This window comes from Gorilla gorilla, chromosome 11 (genome assembly GCF_029281585.2).
Source record: "Gorilla gorilla gorilla isolate KB3781 chromosome 11, NHGRI_mGorGor1-v2.1_pri, whole genome shotgun sequence".
Classification (NCBI taxonomy): Eukaryota; Metazoa; Chordata; class Mammalia; order Primates; family Hominidae; genus Gorilla; species Gorilla gorilla.
In genome coordinates, this window is record NC_073235.2 from 57,443,549 (window position 1) to 57,458,488 (window position 14,940).

A 14,940-nucleotide genomic window follows, 5' to 3' on the forward strand; every position below is an offset into this window, starting at 1 on the left:
AAATAAGATGGATTCTGATGACTGACATCGACATGATTTGCTCAGACATTTATTTCCTCTGCTTCCAAATGCACACACAGCCCTTCCTCTAAGGAAATATTTCTCAAAGGTTCGTCTATAGGCTACATACCTCAGAATCACTCAGGAAGTCTAACAAAATGAACATTCCTGGCTACTTCCCAAACTTCCTGAATCAAATTCCATGAAAGTGGAATTCTGGAAATTTATAGTTTCAAAAGCTCTCCTCCTCAATCTTAAGTAGATGAAAGTGTGAGAACAGCTGCTAAATGACTGTGTCCTTCCTGCAGTATAAGAATGTAATTCCATATACTGCTGATTATCCTGAGAGCTGGCCAGTCATGCAGAGCATCCAGGTGTTGAGAGTTTTGCAGCACAAATAATCCTCACAAGAACCGATGATACTTGATAGCATAGCACAGTGCAGTCATTTTAGAGAAAAAAGAAATATACAAAGCACAGAATGTGATGTTTCTCCACATTGACATTAGGAAGCTCATGCTTAAGAGAAATAATTCTCCTTCTAGTGTGATCAGCATTATTGACACATGTAAATAAGCTGTGTGTCTGTAAGTTTGAGGTGGAAAATTCACGTTTAAAAAGCATTTTTCCTGCTTCTTCAAAGCCAGTAGGTCATCAACTGAAATTTTCCTGTAAAGATTTAGACAGCATGGTATAATAAGATGCTGTCCAATACAAATATAATAAGAGCCAAAAATGCAAGCCACATATAAAATTTCAAATTTTCCAGTGGCCACATTATAAAAAATAAAAAAGAAGCAGGAGACAAAAATTTTAATAATTATTTTCTTTTACCTAGTACATCCAAAATATTATCATTTCAATATGCAAACAATATACAAATTATTGAGATAGTTTACATCCTTTAATTCATCTCAAGTTTTCAAAATCTCATCTCTATTTTTCACTTAAAACACTTCTTGTTTCAAATTAGTCATATATCAAGTGTGTGCAGCCACTTGTGGTTAGTGGCTGTCATATTGGGCTGTGCAGGTCTAATAGGTTTAATAGAGAAGAGTTGTGTTCACATCTTGTGCTTACCACTTAAATGTCTGCTGATGTCTAACAAGCAACATAACTTTTGAGCCACAGTTTTCGCATCTAAAAAAAATGTAAATTGGGAATAATATATAACATATAACTTACAATACTATTTGATCAGTTATACTGTAATCTGCAAGGTACTGGTTATATGTGTACGTATATATGATGGTATGCTATGCTGGCTGTTACAAATGACTAAGAAAGAAAATTTCTAACATATTTAACAAAAGGTTATGTTAAGATAGTCCAAGTAGTTATGGGCACAGAAATACTCTATGCTGGGTGCAGAGCCAATGGTTTTACGGCCAATAATAGAGTTACAGTTTTATTTTTTGGTTGATAAAATCTTTTATTCTCTGAGAATGGAGTGTAAATGGCAGAAAAAAGGTGTCTGGTGCACACATACTTACACGTCCTGTGTAAAGCAACTACCTGTGCTTTTGTTCACGAGGAAAGATAAGGATAGCTAAAACCAATTTAATTTTGAGTGATCTATTGGGAAGCTTAGTTATCCACCAATATCCCAGATCTATAAATTGTAATAGTCATATCCTAACTGATCCCTTCACCAGAGAAAGCTTTATCTAAAGCGTCTTACATTTTGGGTTCGTAATGCTGAAGAAACTCACCAATTTACTTACGATTTGGCATTCTGGAAAACATATCCGAGAAAACTTCTCTGCTTTAAAAGATGAGGTTGTTCTGAAAACAAAGGAATTAGCTATGCATTAATATGTTCTGTGATTGTACCATGCACAGCACAGTTGCATTCCAAAATGAAATGACAAAAGGATACTTATCCTTTCTTTAGATATCTCATGTCAGGAGAGAAGAATGGAGTCTAACAGCTTTTTGTTTATTTACAGGAAATATGTGCAGTAAAGCAAAAACTATACAAAATGAAATATTAAAGCAGGTTTAATAACCATTTATTGATTTAATTATTTGTGAACTCTAAAGGGAGGGAGAAATGGGGAGATGCTGACAGGCTTGTGTTTTCTTACCTTCAAACAACTCAAATTCATAGTATTCTGGCTGCAAAAATTTTCTCCTATTATTTTATGAATTAATCCAGGTTAAATATTCCTTTTTAGAGCATGTTGCGTTTCTGTTTTTTTCTTTTCTTTTTTTTTTTTTTTTTCTGAGACAGTCCAGGGGTTCTCATTCTCTGAACTTTTCTTTCTAGGATCTAAAAACACATAATGGCTAATTGCAATAATTTTTTTTTATTTTTGCTTATTCAGTGTGCAGTGTTTATTTTGGAGCCGTATCCAAAATAGTAAAACAAATTAATGTATTTTTCTGTTTTTCACAGACCCATCTCCAGAGATAATTGCCATTAAATTAATGATGTAGGTTACTCCTCCCATTGATGCCCTGTGCCATGGCTTAGCATGATTTCATTTCCACTTTTCAGATTATGAGACTCAGACAGAATGTATAAAATTCACAGCAAGGTTTAGAGACACCTTGTTGAAAGCAAAACAAAGAGCTGAAAATAGCAAAGCCCACATCCCACTTTTACTTCACTTGTTTTTTTCCTCATTAGCACAGATTATTTTCCAGAAATGGCTTCTTACCAGATGATTCTCTGGAAAACATCTTTTTAAAGTTCACTTTCTCTCTTTTGAGCTGGTTCTAATTTAGGATGATTGGAAATGTTAATTATCACCACTGCTCCATTAGTACCTCAACAAGCACCTTCTGAGAGCCAAAAGGAATCTGTTTCTAAAGTGGGGTTTGTGTAAAAAACAGTTCACCTTAAGATACTACCATCACTATTAATCTTGCAACAATAAGTAATTAAAATTTAGAAATTCATATAGGATATCGAAAAAGTAATTTAAATAACATGTGTAATTAAGAGAATGCGAACCTAGCTTAAAAAGCCACAGCATCTACAAAAACCACTGTATGTTTGTATAGAGCTCATATATTACTTTCAGCAAATAGTTATGTCATCCTCACTATGCATGAAGCACTGTATTAAAGCCCAAGAATTTCAAGAAGAGTAATATGTGGTCCTTAAGTTTAGGTAGCCAGAGTCTGATGGAGAGATATTTACAAGTGAATAATTTAAGTAATACATAAGGACTATGTAATAGAATCATGTCCATGATTCTTGGGAGATGAAGAGGTGGACTTCCTTGGAAAAGGGTTCAGGAGACAACTTGGATGAAGAAATGATACTTGGAATGAATCTTAAAGATTGATTAAGCGCTTGCTAAATGGGCAAGAGGAAGAAAAGTATTCCAGGCAGAAGGACCAGCAAGAAAGAACATGACTCATTCAGTGGATAGTGGGACATTAAGATGTCAATGGTAGTAGGTAAGGATGTTTACAGGAGATAGGTACAGGTCAGATCCTGAAGGGACTAGGTTGTTTTTTGTTGTTGTTGTTTGGTTTTGTTTTTTCCTATATTGTAGAATTTTGTGTTTGTGGCTCATTTAAAATAGAAGATTATAAAAATTAACTTTTGTCGTGGTCCAAATGTTTATGTTTCCCCCAAGTTCATAAGTTGAAATTCTCACTCCTGGTGTCATTGCATTAGGAGGTGGAGCCTTGAGCAAGTAATTAGGTCATGAGAGCAAAGCCCTCCAGTGGAATTCAAACCCTTATAAAAGAAGACAAAAAGAAACTCTTTACCTCTTCTGCCCTCTAAGGACTCAGTGGGAAAACTGTCTGTGAGGAAGCCAGCCCTCACCAGATACCAAATCTATCAGCACCTTGATCTTGAACTTTCCAGCCTCTAGAATTGTGAGAAATAAACTTTGTTGTTTATAGGCTATCCGCTTATGGTATTTTATTATAGCAGCCCACATGGACTAAGACAACTTCTTTTTCAGAATGAATACTCTAGTGAGCACTGTGGAGGTTATACAAGGATAGAATGAAACTTTGAGGAGGTCCAATCAGAAAGCTATTATAATAATCCAGGTAAGAGATGAAGTGGGCACGAACTAAAGAAGCAACAATGAAAATACGAAAGCGGCTGAATTCTAGAGATATGCAGGAGTCAGGATTGACAATACTTGATGTCTGAATGGATATGAGAATTAAAGGAAAAGGAATTAAAAAGGCTTTTTATATTTGAAGGTTGGGCAACTGGATGAATGTTGGTTCCCAACACCAAAATAGTGTATAGGAAGAAAATATGATTAAGATGTGAGGTGGTTGCCAGAGTTTATATTTTACTTTGTGTATAATTCTTATTGTAGGAGGAAACTGAGGCTCACACTTGAGAATTCAGAACGGATCCTAGGACTGTAAACTTACGGTTTATTTTCCAGTCTGTTTCCTTTATCCTAGATTCTCTTGTACTATTCATTGGTATTGCTGAGCATATTTCTAAATCCGTTTTTGTTCAAGGCTGCAGGTCCTTTCTTCCCCGGTAACCTCCAGTGATTTACTGCATGTTCAAATGTTTTTTGTTGAAATTGCACAAATGTTGGATTATAGTCATGTATCTCACTGAAAAAAAAATAGAAAATTGGAATCCAGAAGGTGATTTGACAGAATTATTAGAAAATTGGTGGGACAGTGAATGTAGCAGTAATTCATTATAGAGACCCTCTACAGACTGCTAGTATGTATTATAGCATATTGGACAAAGTACTAACTAGATTTTAAACTGCAGACTAGAAGATTCAGTCAGCGATTGATGAAACTATTGAAACAATAGATAGCCTAATCACTGTGTTCTATTGATTTGGATGATATTTTTCATAGTCCTTCCTTTCCTCTGGAATGGGAAATGAATTAACACAGTTGCCTTATGTCCCCCTGAGTAGGTGCAGTAAATTTTATAAATTTACAATTGTGTCGTCATCTCCAAATCTCACAGCCAGGGTCAGATTATTTTTGTGATGCAGTTGTGATCCTGCAAGCACACCATGTAATACACAATTAATAACAGGGCCTAGATAGAGATGGCTGAATTAAGTATCCCATGGTTTCCTAGGCTAGAGAGACTAAGCAACTATAGAATGATATAAATGCTTTTCCAACTTTGCTTACTGCATAAATTCCATCTGTATTTCTCAGGCAATTTCTCATCTCAATGTGATCAGATGTTACATGTGCTTGGGGACATAGTTATATTATGTCACTTTAGGCAAAATTAGAAATAAGCCAAGCTTATCTTGGCATCCAATTTGCACCTTTCCCTGCCTTTTTCCCAAGCTACTCTGCCTGGTCTCCTATTCCAACCTCTCCAGACACTCATTATTGTACTTTGCTCTTATTTTCTCCATCCTCAGTCTATTAAAAGCATTTTTTTTTTTTTTTTGGTCAGGCGCAGTGAGTGGCTCACGTTGGTAATTCCAGCACTTTGGGAGGCCAAAGTGGGCAGATCACAAGGTCAGGAGTTAGAGACCAGCCTGGCCAATATGGTGAAACCCTGTCTCTACTAAAAATACAAAAATTCGCCAGGCGTTGTGGCGGGTGCCTGTAGTCCCAGCTACTTAGGAGGCTGAGGCAGGAGAGTCGCTTGAACTGGGGAGGTGGAGGTTGCGGTTAGCTGAGATAGCGCCACTGTACTCCAGCCTGGGTGACAGAGAGAGACTCTGTCTCAAAAAAAAAAAAAACAAGAAACAAGAAAAAAAAACAAAACTTTTTTTCAAGAAGGCACTAGAAACACTCCTTCACGCTAGGGCTTATATTTCTGATAAGACTTAAAGCATTACTCCTCTTTGTTAGATCAGTTTTTCCTTCAGCCATAGGAACTAGAAGTTCACAACTGTAGGACTACAAGGTGCCAACAAACAAGTGGGTGATGGGGACACCACTCTAATTCTCTCCCCTGGTCAGACTAGCATCACCAAGCTCCTATTAACCATCAGCATTGTAAGACTGATAGTCTCCTTGCCTCTCTGCTTTTGCACCTAGGAAAAGTAAAGTACGCTAAAAGTTATTTGGATGTCCAAAGTGGCTCCCTCACTCTCTCCTCCCTACCAGACACCAGCAGCCTGTGGGGATATTCCAGGAGACTTTCTACTGCTCTATCAGCTCTCTCCACTGTATTTTGCTTGCTTGTTTTTTGTTGTTTATTTTTCCAGTAGGCCTCATGATTCAAAATGATGTCCTTCTTTCTTCTTTAAATGTTCTGATACATTCTGTCACTTGGAATGCTTCTTCCATTCAAATGGATTTCTTCTTTCCTCCATGTACTTCAGGCTTTCTGTGTTAGAAACAAATAAACAAATCTGCTAAAAAGTTTTTAATGTGGCTTAATGTTCACTCCTACAGGGCGGCATGCAACTGACAAGAACAACAACAAAGAAGGGTAAGTTCTAAGGAATAGCCCCTTTGAAGCCTCAGAAAGAGTGGTTTCAATGTTCCACTTATAAAATCACAGAGCTGTCTTTTTTCCTGGTTCAGAAAAAAACAAAACTCAAATTGAAAGCTGTATGTGGAAAAGGCAAAATTTTTATTGTTATTTCATTAAAACTAAGGTTAGAAAACTGAAAAAAATAGATAGCATTTTTAAAGGAAGTAATAAAAACCTTCATAAATAAAATTATATATTTTTCTTTTTCCTACATTTAAGAAATACATTAATCTAGTTTTACTGATTGATTAAATTTAGGACATAAGCCCAAAATAATCTAAAATTTTTATGAAGACATCATTAGAGGAACTTGAATATTCTTAAATATATAGTACTTAACCAAATATAATATAAGCAATCACTAAACAGATGAACACTTTTATTCATTTCTTTGTTCCTAAAGATGTTTTTCTACAAAATCATGTAACATGGATGTCATAAAATACAGAAATATGTATTTTCTTACAATATATTCACTGTTGAGCTGAGATTGCATCACTGCACTCCAGCCTGGGTGACAGAACGAGATTCTGTCTCAGAAAAAAAAAAAAAAATATATATATATATATGTATATATATGTATGTATCTATATATATATTCACTGTCACAGACAAAGGTTTTATTCTTCTCTAGGTATTCCTCCTTAGAGCCACTTTTTTCCTCAAAAATTCAAATATTCAGGAAAGACAATGCCTATGGTGACTAGGAGGAACAGGACTAGTTTAAACCAACATAAAATGTCCTCATCTGCCCTCTTAGCTGAAGTTAGTTAGGTTTTAGTGGTTATTTTCATCTTAGAAATGTATACCCAGGAGACCTAACATAATTTGTCTAGATAGAAAATTTTCAAACATGTTTATGCCAAATTAATTTTCCCCTATGATTTTCAATCCCAAATTGTCATGTAAATTCTAAAAATATGACTCCTGAGAATTTAGCAAAACCTAATTTCTCTTCAGGAATCTTTAGCAGAACATTGTGTGGACTTGATCAAGGAAAGGCTTCATTTGTCAAATGGCTCAAAGCCTTCCCCAACTTCCACCCCTCTTACAATATCTTAGTATAAAAAGCTTCAGGAGCTGAAAGAGGAAGAAATCCAAAACTAGTAGATGCCCATAGACGACAAACAGAAACAGAATCACCTTCTTCCATGAAGAGTTATTACCTTTGTGCCATGAAGGCTGATGGTGAATAAAGCATAACTTTTGCATTTGTCACATGCTACAGCCATCTTATGAAACATAATTTTCTGACTGTTGGTCAAGAAGTCGATGGAGTATTTAAAAGACTTTGGAAATAACTTACTTAATGAAGGGATTATTTACGGAATTGGTGGCAGATTTACAAACACCAACCAGGGATGATGAGACGCCTAGGGATTAGCAATAGCAGGGAGCCATTTACCTTCCCTGTGCCTAAAGGAGCAAGGGAAGTAAAATTTGGATCTATAGGAGACGGGCAGTCCTACAGTAGCTGTGGCCATAGAGGGATGTAGCCACTGGCACTGTTGGTACTGGGCACAGAGCTCGGGGAGATAGAGGCCAACTAGTAAAACACCATGCTTTCTGTTCTCCTTTTCTCTGATCCCCTATCAGTGTCTCTTATTGGTTGACTCCAAAGGGAAGCTTGGAAGTGAAAAAGCAAAGGAGATGCAGTCCACAGGGGTCAGCCTCCCTAATTACAAGCAGGGCACAGAAGGACAAACCTTGGATTATGGGGTTTTGGGGTTAAAAGAGAGTAACAGAATAACTGGTATGTTTGCATTGCTGTCTTTCTCATTGGGAGTAACTTGACATGAACTTCAAGGTTGAAGATAATATGTTTGATGCAGAGAGAACTGAGAAGTGGGAAAAATAATTGTAAGCCTTGTGCCTTTTTTCCTGTTAGAAAAAAATACAGATTTTTAAATTTCTATTAGTGTTAAAATTTGTTTTCTAAGCATTAAAATGGTTAAAAAGAAAAACATGTTGGTTGTAAAAAAATTAAGCAAGGCAACCTATAAAGTCCCATTTCACCTATGCTTTTCATTCCTTTATTTCTTCATAAATTCATTCATGGTGCTATTCGTTCAAAACATTTTAGCTAATAATAATAGCTCACATCTATAAATATGTGCCAAACAGACCTCAAAGTGTTTTATTTGTATTTAATCATCAGAACATTAAAAAAGTCCTACTATTATCCCAGTTTGGCTAAAATAAAGTTAAGTAAATTGCTGAAGGCATAGAGTTGTTAATAGAAGTGGAATTGAAACACAGGCAGGTTGATTCTAAAGTTTTTGTTCTTAACCACTCTGCTGTGTTGTGATGAACAGATATTTACTGAGCACCCATTATGTGGCAGGGACTTTTCTAGGCACTGAACATACAGGGATAAAAACAATAAACTATGTTCCTGCTTCATGGAATATATCTTTCGGTGGTAGGTATAAGCAATAACCAAAGGCATTAATGCGCTTATAATTTCAGGTTGAAATAAATGCTATAAATAAAAATAAAGTAAGGTAAATTAGAGGGGATAGGGGCTATGTTTTAGGATGAATAGGGCAGTCTCTGCAGCGATGATATTTGAATGATCTCACATCATTCATCAGAAACAAATGGTTTAAGAAAGGTACTTATGAAAAATGTGAATAAAAAATTTTCCAGACAAAAAGAAGAGTAAATGCCACAAGCCATAAGCTGTTGAAAGATAAGTAAAGCCAGTAAAGGTGTGAAGGGACACTAAATTGTTAATAAAAACTGATATAGTATTTATATCAGGTTCTGTTCTGGGGATTTTACTAATATTAACATTCAGCTTATTACAATAATATGAAGAATATCCTGTCGTATTCCCTAATTTATACACAACATAACTGACACTCACTGCCACGTAACTAGTAAGGTAAGGATCTAGATTTCAAACCAAGGCAATATGGCTGGTTGATAGTGTCTCAACTATTCTGACACTGTTCTTCCCAGATTGATTCTCTAATTCACTACTGTTTTCCCTTCAATCATCTGTATCTTTGTCCAATTTAAAATTTTTATAAATGATTCCTCAGAGTTATTATTCTTCATTTTAAAAATTATCTATATTTTACATTTCTTTTTGTTCTTTGTTTTTTTAATAGCATCCTTTGTTTTAATTTGTGGATAGATATACTGTAGATTTTGAAGATTTGTTTTGTTTTTGCTGTCCACATTGTCTTTGCTTATTTTTATTTTGTTTTTTTAGTAATCCTTGGAATTTCTTACGTGGATTATTTCCCCAAAAGTCAAGTGAACCTTGGCTGTTTATTTGAAGAGGAAGACACCAAAAATTTGATTGGAGGCTCTGGATGAGTACCAGATTCACACCAGATTTTGAGGTGGTGAGCCAGTTTCTTCCTTGTGAGACATGCAAATAACAATATATTTTTACTCTGGGTACATTTAATTTTTGTAGAGATGAATAGTTCAATCTCCTTCATGGTAGTGGTAAGGATAGGTTTTATATTTAGCTACTGGCATTTCCTGAAACAGAATAAGATGCCATGGTCTTATAGTTCAGTGTGTAAACTTTCACAGCTTTTGCAAGTTTTCAGCCCAGTGTTAGCCCCCAATCACTGTGAATGTCCCCAAGTACAGAGCTTCTTTGGTTTTACTTTTCTGGTTTTATAGTGAGACAAAGGCATTCTGGGAAGTATAGCCAATTGAAATTGAGGCTTTAACAAATATTTATTGAGCACCTACTCTGTCATACAGTTTTCTAGATGCTGGAAATACAGCAAGGAAAAATAAGTACACCATTACCTGAAGTCTTCTATTGCTTGTATAGTTCACTTTTTTAAACAGCTTGATTGACATTCTATTAACCATCCTGGCAATTGTGTGTGGTGTGAGGTAGTGATCTAACATCTTTTATAAAAACTAAATATTTAAATTTTATGTGTTGAAGGTATTTGTTTTGTTTTGCTCTTTTTGATTTTGATGCATGCATTTAATTTCAGAATATGGTTTATTTTTCTTGAATCACCAGAGAAATATCCATTTTACTCATTTTAACACCATCTCTTTCTTAAGTTAATTCTGTTTCTTTGGAGTTTTTCAGTTTGTTGATATTGATTTGTCTCTTTTATTGATGTGGCAACATTTTCTCAAAATATAGAAGATTGCTTTTATTTTTACATCGTGTGGAGAAGGAGACATATTACTTTTTGAAAGATGGAGTGTATTTCTTAAGCAGTAAAAAGTCATGCTCTTTATGTGACATCATTTTTTTATTATAGTAAAGTTTTCAGGTGATATTTGAGAGAGAGAGTCTGGATATGAGGTTGCATATAGTGAATGAATTACCACAAACACTGCTTTGATTATCAGGCCCTAGCAACCATGGTCACTCTAAGAGTGTCCTGTCAGAACTATGACTTTAGAGAGCAGTGTTGAGTGATTTAGCCTTGGTTCCTGTTCTTAAGTTGGCTGCTCTGAGTGTAGGGACCTACATTTAATTAATTTTATTTTGACAACGTCTCATGTTTTTCATCCTTCATTTCTTCTGTTCCCGGTTCTCTTCAGAGTTCTTTCAGGAGATAAATGTGTTTTGTTGTTTTCTTGCCGTTAATGTTTCCTTTCTTTCTTTTGTCTTTTTCTGTATTTAAATGCTCTCTGCCTTCTGGTTTCTATTTGGAGTAGTATGTTCTTCTGTTTTTTTAAGTAGATTTTGCTCCCAGTCTACAGTCATCTACTTTATGCCATCTAGAATAGCCTCACTCTCTTAGTTTGCTCGTGATTATTGTGTGTTTCTCATGACTTTGCATTAAAAATATATTTATTGTGTAATTTCCTCTGGATTTAAAGAGGGGAAGATAGATTTCTGGAACTTTTCTTTCTTTCTGATATATCCTTTCTCCCTCTTTCTTTACCATCAATGACTTACTCTACCTGCCATTTATCTTCACCTATGATTTAGAAGGTATGTAAGATGTTTTAATTTTAGTATTGTTTGTCTTTTTACCTGTGTTTGTTAATATACTTTGAGATTTGATACTCAGATTCTTGTGATCAAATCATAACTATAATTTATTTCTCCTCTTAAAATATAATGTTTTAATTTTGCTTTTCATTTTTAACCATATTTGCAAGTTTACTTTAAAAAGAAATCTGAGAAATCGTGCTCTGATAATGTGAGAGTTGTAATTCATAGCATAAAAGGATAGCTCTCCATCTCTATATAGAGTGATTTGTTTTTCTTAACTGGGTCTATCTTTGCAGTTAGTAGAAATACCTTATGTTAATCAGTTCTAAATTTCAATGGATATCCTTTATTTCTTTTACCTTCTGGGATTTTTAGGGAAAGTTAGGAGAGGTTTCATCATGGATGCTCACCAAACAGTACTTCCTTATTCATCCCAATACCGAGTGCCTTTATAATGTAGACTTTTAATAGCTAAGCATTAGATTAATATTATTCCTCACCTTATACTCTTTTATTGTCTCAATACCTTGTTAAAGTCTCCTCTAGTATAGCTTGAGAAGTAAAGCTGAAAGACTTCATGCTCGTATTATTTCTTCAATGTTATTGATCTCATCTGTTGTTTTAAAAATATGTTTAAGGGAAATATTTATTTCCCTGGAAGGAAAAAGTGGCCCTTACAGTGCAACTAGATGATCTTAAATGCCTCCAATACATGTAGTGGCCAGTTGCTGGCAGAAGCAGAAGCACAATGTTTAAAAAATGGTGCATTGTATTCTTATTGATACATCTTCAAATTCTATTCATACTGAGTCAGCTTGATGAAAACAATAAAATCTCTAAGGAATAGTTTGTTTACCTCTTGCCCAGAACATTATAGCTATAACATTATAGTTCTGCTATTGTATTATGTTAGATACATAGATTAAATGATCTAAATGATAAAACTCAAGCATTTAAAGTGAAAGTACAAGAAGATAAGTTGTAGATGAAATATAATCAAGTTGAAAATAAGTATATTTTATATGAGCTTTTATATTAATTAAAGGTTCTTGTAAGAATTTGTTTAAAAAGAACAAATGTTAATATAGTAATATTAATATATATTTCCTTGCTATTATTACTTATGTAAGGATGGAAATTTAATTTTCTCAAAAACATGTAGTTTGATACAGGTTCCTTTCTTCAATTCGTAGTCTTTCTCTGAGCCTTCCCTGGAAAGAAATCATGTCTAATAGTGACCATACAATAACACCATCAAGACACAACTCATTATTTATGAAAACTTCACTTCTCAGTAAATTATCTGAAATGTTTGATAGCTAATTTCTGCCAAACGTTGTACATTTTCCCCTCATCAAATAAAACTATTTCCAAAGTACACAATAATCTTTTTATAGGATAGCAATTTGAATGGAAGTTAGTTTTTTATACTTTTATTTTTACAACATGGTTAAGAGTAATTTTCTCTAAGTGGCATAAAGGCAGATTTCCTCAAGCAAAATCAAGCTAGTTAGTTACTGTTGCATGGCTACTACAAAGGCAGAAGAGTTCTGGGTGGTATAAAGGGAACTTCTGGACAAATACATTCTTTTAAGCCTCTTTAGTATCCAGTAATATTATCTCTAAATACAAAAAAAGTCAATCTGATCCACAAAAAGACTGTGGCATGCAGATGTATGCAATTGATTTAAGAAAATTATGAAGTTTCTTAATGCTGTAGAATGAAATATAGAAAAGCTTGAATGGGCTTTACAAATTATACCATTGAAATGAAATGTGATAATAATGTCTGCCAACCAAATTCAGTGTTCTCTTTGTGTCACTAAAATCAAATGTGCAAAATAAAGCCTCAACCAAACAGTAATGTTTGGGATTCCTTAGAATGGTTTGTACAACATTTATAAACGTTCTAAGGAAGTCAGTTTAGTTAGTAGCTGGAATGCAATATTATTTCAAAGCCCACACTGATCTTTATCTTAAAACCAAATGTCACTCAGAATCTAACATAGAGAAGAGTTTTTTTCAAATTAAATCGTGTTTTAAGATGTAGTGTAATGTTTAACAACTCAAGGCAGGACTTGAGTCAATGTTTATACTCAAATTTATATTCTTCACTGATTCTATTTGGAAATATGTTCTTAAAAAGGGACATTGCCACAGTAAATGCATTTCCAATGAACTGGTTTTATTTCATTTAACATATAAATTCTTCATCACTAGGCATGCTACTGACTTTTCATGTTGCTTACATACAGAAAGAGGACAAACACATTAGAGTAAAATGACTGTTTGATCTTCATGACAATTATATTTCTCCTTGTAAGTTCATAAATGATTATTTTGACATGTCATTATCAACGTATCTAACAGAGCCTGGCATACATATAGTAGGTGAAATATGTATATATATATATATATATATATATATATATATATTTCATGTTTGTGTGTATATATTATATATAAAAATATACAACTGTGTATATATGTGTGTATATGCATAGTGTATGAAATATATATTTCACATACATATATATGAAAAATATACACACACATATATACATGCACACATATATACATAAATATATGTGAAATATATAAAATATATGTACATACATTTGAAATATATATTTTATATTTACCATAAAATATGCTATATATACTATATATACACACATATATTATACACACATATATATTTCGTTTGTTTTTGCTTTCATTTGTTTATTTCTGCATAGAATCCTATAATTCTATATACAGCATCAACTAAAAATCCCAATTACTCTACGTTTAGGCACATTGACATGACTTATTTTCTGAGTTATTAAAGTAAAGAGACTGACTTTAGGCACTACTGAGTTCACCAAGTTAAAGGCCATCTTGGAAAGATCTCTCTTGGTGGCCAGTTATCTTCTTCTAGGTGACACTACTGATTTTTTATGATGATAAGTATACCTTGACATAACACATAGAGTGGGTATGGTTTAAAGGTTTTATATGGATATTCCTTAATAAGTAGTTTGTTACTTGGAGATAAATGGTAATTCATAGCAATATATTTAACTGCATAACTGAGACTTTTTTAGAAAGTAGAATATCCTTCCTACTTCCTAAAAATCTTGAGATTGAGAGACCCTTAAGCTAAAAAATCAAATAAAGCTTTTGTCCAACATAGATAAAACATAGACATAATTTACCATCACCCTCACCTGCTTCTATTCTGAAATGACACAAAATGGACAAACACAATGGTTTCCAGAAAGTGACCATCAGACAATGAAGAATGATAATTTCTAAGTGATGGGAAACACATGAGATGAGCCCAGTTATATAGCTTATTCTCTTGAGCTACCAGAGTAGGGCACAGGGAGAGGATGCACAGGCAAATCCCAGTAAACTGTGCCTCAAGCACATGAAGAGTTCATAAAGAGCATACAGGAGAGTAGAGAGCTATGGTTAGAAAGAATTTCAGGGAACTACAGAAAGTCTCTTCAAGCATTCAGCTAATCATTGAGTGAGTGCATATGAAGAAACTATGCAAGCCTGAGGGATGAACTTCCCAAAAGGATGTGAGGGAACAACGACACGG

The 14,940-nt window shown here is 34.1% G+C and overlaps 1 long non-coding RNA gene across 1 annotated transcript in view; it reads right to left on the reverse strand.

Annotated features, from left to right (window-relative positions):
* Nucleotides 1-1,011: 1,011 nt before the first annotated feature.
* LOC109025910 (uncharacterized) overlaps nt 1,012-14,940 on the reverse strand; it is a 114,552-nt gene continuing 100,623 nt past the window's right edge. Inside the window, exons 4-8 of the long non-coding RNA XR_008677703.2 lie at nt 6,037-6,262; nt 4,360-4,554; nt 2,088-2,272; nt 1,713-1,785; nt 1,012-1,140 (exon numbers count right to left, since the gene is read on the reverse strand). This is a non-coding gene — a long non-coding RNA (uncharacterized lncRNA). The remainder of the gene's footprint in view (nt 1,141-1,712; nt 1,786-2,087; nt 2,273-4,359; nt 4,555-6,036; nt 6,263-14,940) is intronic.